The sequence below is a fragment of the Echinops telfairi genome, unplaced genomic scaffold (assembly GCF_000313985.2).
Source record: "Echinops telfairi isolate 266 unplaced genomic scaffold, ASM31398v2 ScPeMD7_5868;HRSCAF=6743_0, whole genome shotgun sequence".
Lineage (NCBI taxonomy): Eukaryota > Metazoa > Chordata > Mammalia > Afrosoricida > Tenrecidae > Echinops > Echinops telfairi.
Window position 1 is genome coordinate 16,225,134 of NW_022109767.1, and position 7,389 is coordinate 16,232,522.

A 7,389-nucleotide genomic window follows, 5' to 3' on the forward strand; every position below is an offset into this window, starting at 1 on the left:
TCTAGCACCTGCTTTTTCTGCATAAGAAAATTGCCTTTAGTCATAATAACAAAATAAAACAAATGATAACAATATTAAGAAAATAAACATACAGCAAAAATTTAATTTCATTAAACTTCACATATAATATATAGTTATACTATTGTTAAAAAGCACATTTTAAATAAACTATAAATATGTTTTAGAAACAAAATTAATTCAATTTTGATAATTCATATTTAAAATCATTCTGAAACATGTTTATTTAAAATATTTTCTTTTCAAAGCAGAAGTTTCTAATATCTTATGAGTCTGAGACACAAAATATACCTCAAAATTGCTCAAAAGATTCTAAAATCAAAGTACTTTAATAAACACAATGTTTATTAAAGAATGAGGAATTAAATTATGCTAAATTAAAGTTTGCATATATATGAATGATTTAAAAGTCATTAGGAACCATTTTTTTGGTAGGAAAAAGCATTTTCTCACTGTAATTATCTAGAAGCAGACCAGCCTTTTCTCAGTATTATAATTGCTTTCAAATTCTCTACAGACAGTGCAACTCCTGAACTTGAACACTGTCACCATGCTACCTTCTGTATATAACTCTTTAACTGTGTCTCATCTGTACAAAGTCAGGTCCTCATCAGTTTAACATTTGTTACAATTATTGTTAGTTGCCATCAGGTTGATTCCAGGTTGATTCCAACTCATAGCGATCCCATGTGATCCATGTAGAACCGCTACATAGGGTTTTCAGTCTGTGACCTTTCAGTAGCAGATTGCTAGTCCGATCTTGTGAGCTGCCATCTGTCTGGGTTAGATTGTGTCATCCAGAGATTCCAATCTTAGATTAGAATTAATAAACTACTATTATTTTTTAAACAGTGTTTTCTTACTAAAATGTTTCTCTTTCCAGAGGCAACATAAATATCATTACAAGACCTATCTTCCGAGTACAACATTGACATCATATTCCTTAGCAATCTTAAGACAGACTCCCTATTTTGTCTATGTTAAGCCTAAGTGGGTTACATGTCAGGCTGCTGCGAGGGAGGCCGTCAGTGCAGATTCACCAGCCTCTCTCTCCGAGGGAGAAAGGTGAGGATTTCTGTTCTTGTCAAGATCTACTGTCTCCGAAACTCACAGGAGCAGTTAGCTCTGCCCTGTCCTACAGGATCACTGTGAGTCAGAATTGACTTGATTATTAAATCAGTTTGAGTTTATTAAAATGGAATTGAATTGATTTTCCTTTGGGCCACTAATTTTTTTCTATATAAATCCTTGTTTATTCCACCCTCATTTCTCATTCTTTCTTTATTCCATTTCCTATTCCATTTCCATCTACACAGACATTCAGACTCTCTTCCTCAAAACATAGTGCTTACATTTAATAAATTCCTTTTTTTAAAGGGGGATTCAACTATTTTCTCCATTAAATCTTCTCTCATTATTCCAATCTACAGTAATCTTTCTTGACCTACTATAATCAACTAATATGCCATTTTCATCTATTGAAAAAAATGTGCTAATATATCATTAGCTCAGAAGGAAATAAGATGTTTAAAATATATTTTCCATAAAACTAACCATTTTAATGCATTTTAAAGGTATTATAGAGGAAGCACGTGTCAGATAAAGGTTTTTAAAATGCAAAACTCATACAAACCAGTTGTAATTAAACTAATCACAATTCCTAGTAATAGCGTTGTTACATAGGATTAGATCTGTGTAAACTATAAGGCTATCAAATAGAATGTGTTGTCGTTGTTAGGTGCCCTGAAGGTGGTTTTGACTCATAGTGACTCTGTATACAACAGAGGACAACACAGCCCAATTCTGAGTCATCCTCCCAGTAATCCTTATGTTTAAGTCCACTGTTGCATGGATTGTGTTAATCCATCTCATGAGAGTCTTCCTCTTTTCCATTGACACACTACTACATAAAGCATGATGTCTGTCTTCAGTGACTGGTCTCCCTGATAACATGTTTGAAGTACTTGAGACAAAGGGTCACTATCCTCATTGCTAAGAAACATTCTGCCTACACTTTTTCCAAGAGAGTTTTGTTTACTCTTCTAATCCATTGTGGTTTCAATATGCCTCGACAACACCATTATTCAAATGCATCAGCTGTTCTCCAGTCTTCTTTATATCTTGTCCAACTGTCACAAAGATATCTTTTATCCTTCTAGTGTAGCAGATTTGTCCAGGGGAATATGTCCTTTGAATTCATATCTGCTACTTTGATGAGCATTTAGTGTATAGATCCAAGTCAGATGCAATAATTCACAACTTCAGTCTTTTCCCCATTTATCATGCTTCTAATGATATCCCTCATGACACATCCTTTCCTAAACCCAGCTTGAATTTATAGAAGTGACCTATCAATGTGCTACTGCAAGCATTTTTTAAATCATCTTAAGCAAAATTTTACTTTCATGTGATATTAATGATATAGTTCAACAATTTCTGCCTTATCTTGGATAGACATTATTTGGGACAAGCACAAATATTTCTTAAAATAGACTATTGCATGCTTTCAGTGTTTCATCAGCTTGTTCAGTCATGTCAATGGTATTCTTTAAATTCTGGTGCCATTTTTTCACAAGCATTTGCCTGCCAATTATTTTTTTTCATACAGTAGTGGCTTGAGTGCATTTTGATGTTGTAAGGTATGTAACTCGTATTTCAAATACTAGCAGGGTCACCCATGGTGAACTAATTTCAGCAGCACTTCCAGTCTAAAAGCAGACTAAGAAGAAGGAATAGACTATTGTCCATTTTTGAGGGTTTAGACATTGAAAACCTTGTGAAATCAAATAGATTTAAAAACTACTTATACATATCTGAATTCCACTGGTTTTATTTCTCTACACAACCCAGCCTAACATAATTTTATCCCATGGGAGTGGGGTTCTAGAGAAACAAACCTTGAAGATGGGGGCTTTTCTGACCTCTGCCTTACGGCGATTGGGTGGAGTTGGATTCTCCTTCTCCTTTGGGTTGTCAAAAAAGGTCAGGTTTCCCCTGTGGTTTACTCCGTTGGTTTCTGGAAAGGGCCTGGGAAGTGAAATTTTATTCTGACACCCTGTTTTTTTTTTTCCTACATGTAATGGCTGACAGGAATGTAATGTAATGGGTATTAATTGGCAGCAAGGGAAGCAAAGCACGTTTTAGACTTTCCTTAGGCAAAAGCGATGAGGCTTAGACAAAAAAGGCTGAGTCTGCCATGTCTCTAAGACCATATGCATATGAATAAGATAATCTCAGATCACTTTGAATCTGAATATTTGAAAAAGAATAGTGTTTAGGATCTGGCTGTATTAGGATTACATTTTATTTCTCCTACCTGCTATTATTGACACAATATGCAATTAGAATGGATATTTGAATTTATGATTATATCATTTTAATTAAATAAGATTTAAAATTACTTATAATGGATGTCATTCATATGTGTAGTCTTTATTTTAATTTTTGTGCTACTGATGTTTAATCTCTATTGTACACATTCATTAGAAAGCACACTCCGGGTTCAAGAGTAGAATGCCACTACTTTGCCCTTAACGAGAAAACATCCATCTCCAGTTCCTGTTGTGTTTGTCTAGGTTGGTTCCAGACATAACTGCTCATGAGAGGCACTTATGCGTTAGCAGTAAAAGAGACATCAAGAAGATCAGTAAATGTTCTTATCAAACTTAATAAAAGCTTCAGATAAAATGATTACTTAAAGCTTCAAGTCATAAAAACCATGACAAAGGTTTTCATCAACCTCTTCTCTGTAAGGTTTATGAGAGGCCAACGTTTTAGGACTTCATTAGTACCTACAATGGCCAAATATCAAATATCAATAGGAAACAAATGAGTCCCTTTACAAACATGTAAGTCAAATGATGTTAAGAATATGGGATAACGGGAGACATTCCGTAAGCTCGGCCATGACCCAGTGATACTGTCCCAGGCCTCAATGTCCTCGTTCTCTCCCAAATAGATTGAGCCACCAAGAGGGGAAAGGTCACCTCATAGAGAAAGCTTGGAGATTTTAAGTTGCTGGACTCTTTCCCATCTTCTCTTCCTCCTCAGCTCGAGAGTGCTGTCACTCTACACCCTGTTTACAATGTCACTTTCTCTAGAACTTCCTGTTGCCCAGGCAGGTATTTCAAGACGGCTGGCTTGGGGCGAATCTACAGAGCATCTTCAGGCATCAAGGTGTGGAGAGATGCGGGAAGGAGGTCCACATGGGTATCTTGCTTCTTGTGCACTTATCTGCTGTGCTGTTTGCAGGAAGTGCTCCGTTCCAGAGTGTGCCCAAGGTGGATTTCACTAGGTTGCCTTCAGAGTCTTTGGGTGTTGATCGAAACCATCAGTTAATGCAGATGCATGTGGATTGTGGGAAAGCCTTCTTTAGTATCTAACGTAGGCATAGAGCAGTGGTTTCTCTGGCTGAACCTGCAGCACTTGAGTGGCAGCACCTGGGGGGGCAGGGGGGGTGGGGACACTGAGGAAGCTGTGGAGCTGCCAGGCACAGAATCCTTCGTCATAGAGCTGTCTTTGTAGTCTTTATTTCTTAATAATATTGATAATTTACTCTAAATGAAATTGTAAGATTACGTTTTTATTGAGTAACTTTCTAAGAATCAAATTAGTATTTCAGATTTAAATAATGTCTGGTTCAGATAATGTCCTAAACAGACTGCAATCATAGATTAAATAAAGTGTTAAATAGAAAATAGGTATATTAAAGACAAATTTAAGATACTTAGCTATTTCTAACAAAGTAATCGTTCTCTTGTATGCCATTTCATTACACTTAAATGTATATGTGAAAATTATTGTTGATACCGCTGAAAGCGGTTGTTTATATATTAGTTCATTAGTTAGTTTGGTGGCAACATGTAGCTATAACTTCTTAGTGGATTTGGGAAGCCCTTCTCCATGGTATTTAATTATATTCTCAATCTATTTTCCAACTGCTGACATTAGGTGTGGAATTTAGAGAAACCTGATTGTAAAGTTATGCTACCTACTACCAGTTACCCATGGGTAATTTTCCCCTTTACTTTCTGGCTCTACAGAAAATTATATTTTGTCCAAATTAAAAACAGATGGTCTCCCTTATGTCTAAGATTTCTGTGAAAACATAATATTCTGTGTTTCTTTTTAAAGCTTTTTACTTTTTTGTGAAGTAAAATTATGTTAATTTTCATTGGTTGAAAACTCTTGAAATAGGCTCTTGTAGTAGTTACATAATCTGGTGTCAACTTGAGACTATTAAGAGTGAAGGAGTGGTGGTTGGTCTATCAATCAGGTCACAGACAATGAGACCTCTGTGTGGGCATGGCTTTCTCCTGAGGATTCTGGGAACTCCTGGCTTCCTCGCTGGAGGTGGGACACAAAGACATACTCTCTGCTATACATTCCTGTTGACAAGCCATATGGAGCTACACTGATGGAGACAGAGCCGTGGAGCTGGAGGAACCACGTGGAGACCCACACCACCGCTGGGATGCTTTCACTGCCACTAGAACCACAAGACTTTGCACCCACTGGCCTGTGATCTTCTGGCACTTAGCATCATTGCATGTGTTGCATGACTCTGAAGAGGAGTTTTTAGATTGGTATATGACATATGGGCTAATATCAGACTTGATCTGGACTGGGCTGGGATGTTTTCTTAATAAACAATTACTCTTGTATATAAAGTTCTCTATTACATAGTGTCTAGGAATTTGTTTCTCTAGTCAACCTAGACTAACAGCTATGCAAGTACAAATTTATTATCATTGATAACACTTAGCGTAGATCATTTTATAACCAACAACATTATCCATAAATCAGTCATAAACCAGGAAATGAAAGAAAGATCTAAGATATCAAAAAGGTGGCCATAATCTTATACCCTAAAGCTTAAAGCTTATGCACACGGAACTAATTTCACCTACGTGGAACAAGCTAATGCTTGACAGTGCCAGTTAAATGAGATTTTATTCTATTTAGAAGCCCCCTTGCACAGTGCAATAGTGCCCCAAAACTTTGAAAACACTAATGTCTCTTAGAAATGGTCAAGATGTTACCTAGAAGGTAATGGACTCAGAGGACACAAAAGGATGGCTGCTAAAGAACAGCTCACTAGGAAGTCACATTGGATCTTTACAACACGAGGCTAGCTATTAATTCATTTCACTTTTTTGTCCAGAAATCAGTGAAGCTACAAAGAAGCAGATGCTCCTGATTATAGCAAGGCCTTTGTCATGTTCCTATTTTGAATCAGTAATCTGAAACAATAATGTATCATCCTTAAGAAAGAAAAGGAAAATCACAGATGGCCCCAGAAGGGAAATTTTTAGGGATCATTTAGGTCAACTTCCTTATACATTATTTGAGGAAATTAAGGGCCAGATAGGTTAATTGATTTTGCTACAATCTGTTTGTTCTGAATCTCTATTCAGGGCTTAAAAAAAATGCTTAATCTGTCATTCTTAGCTGTCGGGTGACTGGGGATCACTTTGGAGAATTTACTAGTGTTGTAACTATGTATTTTCAATGGGAAAATACACAGTCCTTTCACAATTTCAGATATCTACAATAACATGATCAGGAGTGATTCCTTATTTTTGTTATTTCTAAAATTATTTAATATTTACATTATTTTAGAGGTAGATTTCAAAACGTTTTTCTTTTACCCACCACACAGCCCTTGACTAGATGCCCTGCATTGGTTTTGTTAACAAACATATGCTGTTGCTGCTGTGAGGTGCCATCAGTGGGTTCCAAACCATCGCGGCCCTATGCACAACAAAACTACACTGCTAAATCCTATGTGATCTTCACAATTGTTCCTATGCTTGAGCCCATTGTTGCAACCACTGTGTAAATCTATCTCCTTCCTCTTTAATGCTGCCCCTCTACCTTAGCAAACATGATGCTTGTGAGACATTTGCTAAATCTAATCATTGTGTCATTAATTTACCCAATGGTTTAGAATTAAAGTACTACTGAGTAAAGGAAAATATACATGAATAGGAAAAATTTTTAACCTAAACTATATGAGATGCTCACTTATATTGGTTAAAAACTTAAACAACTGAACACTGTTTAAAAAAGAAATGAGGGTCAGATACAATACATAAATTTCCATAATGCTCATTCCCAACGGCAAAACTATGTCTGCAGGATTAAGATATATCAGAAAAAGCAAAGACATATCAGAAGAAGCAAAGAAAGTATGGAAGTAGTGCACATATGGTAACCAATTATTGAGTAACTTCAAAGCAAGAGAACTTCCAAATCCATGACCTTGGGATAGCAGTTCTCTGATTCTTCTCACACTCGGCTGTTTCAGTTCTAAAGCTGTTTTTCAGTTCCTTTAATCTACATCTGTGGTGTTTAAGGTAAAATCTTCTC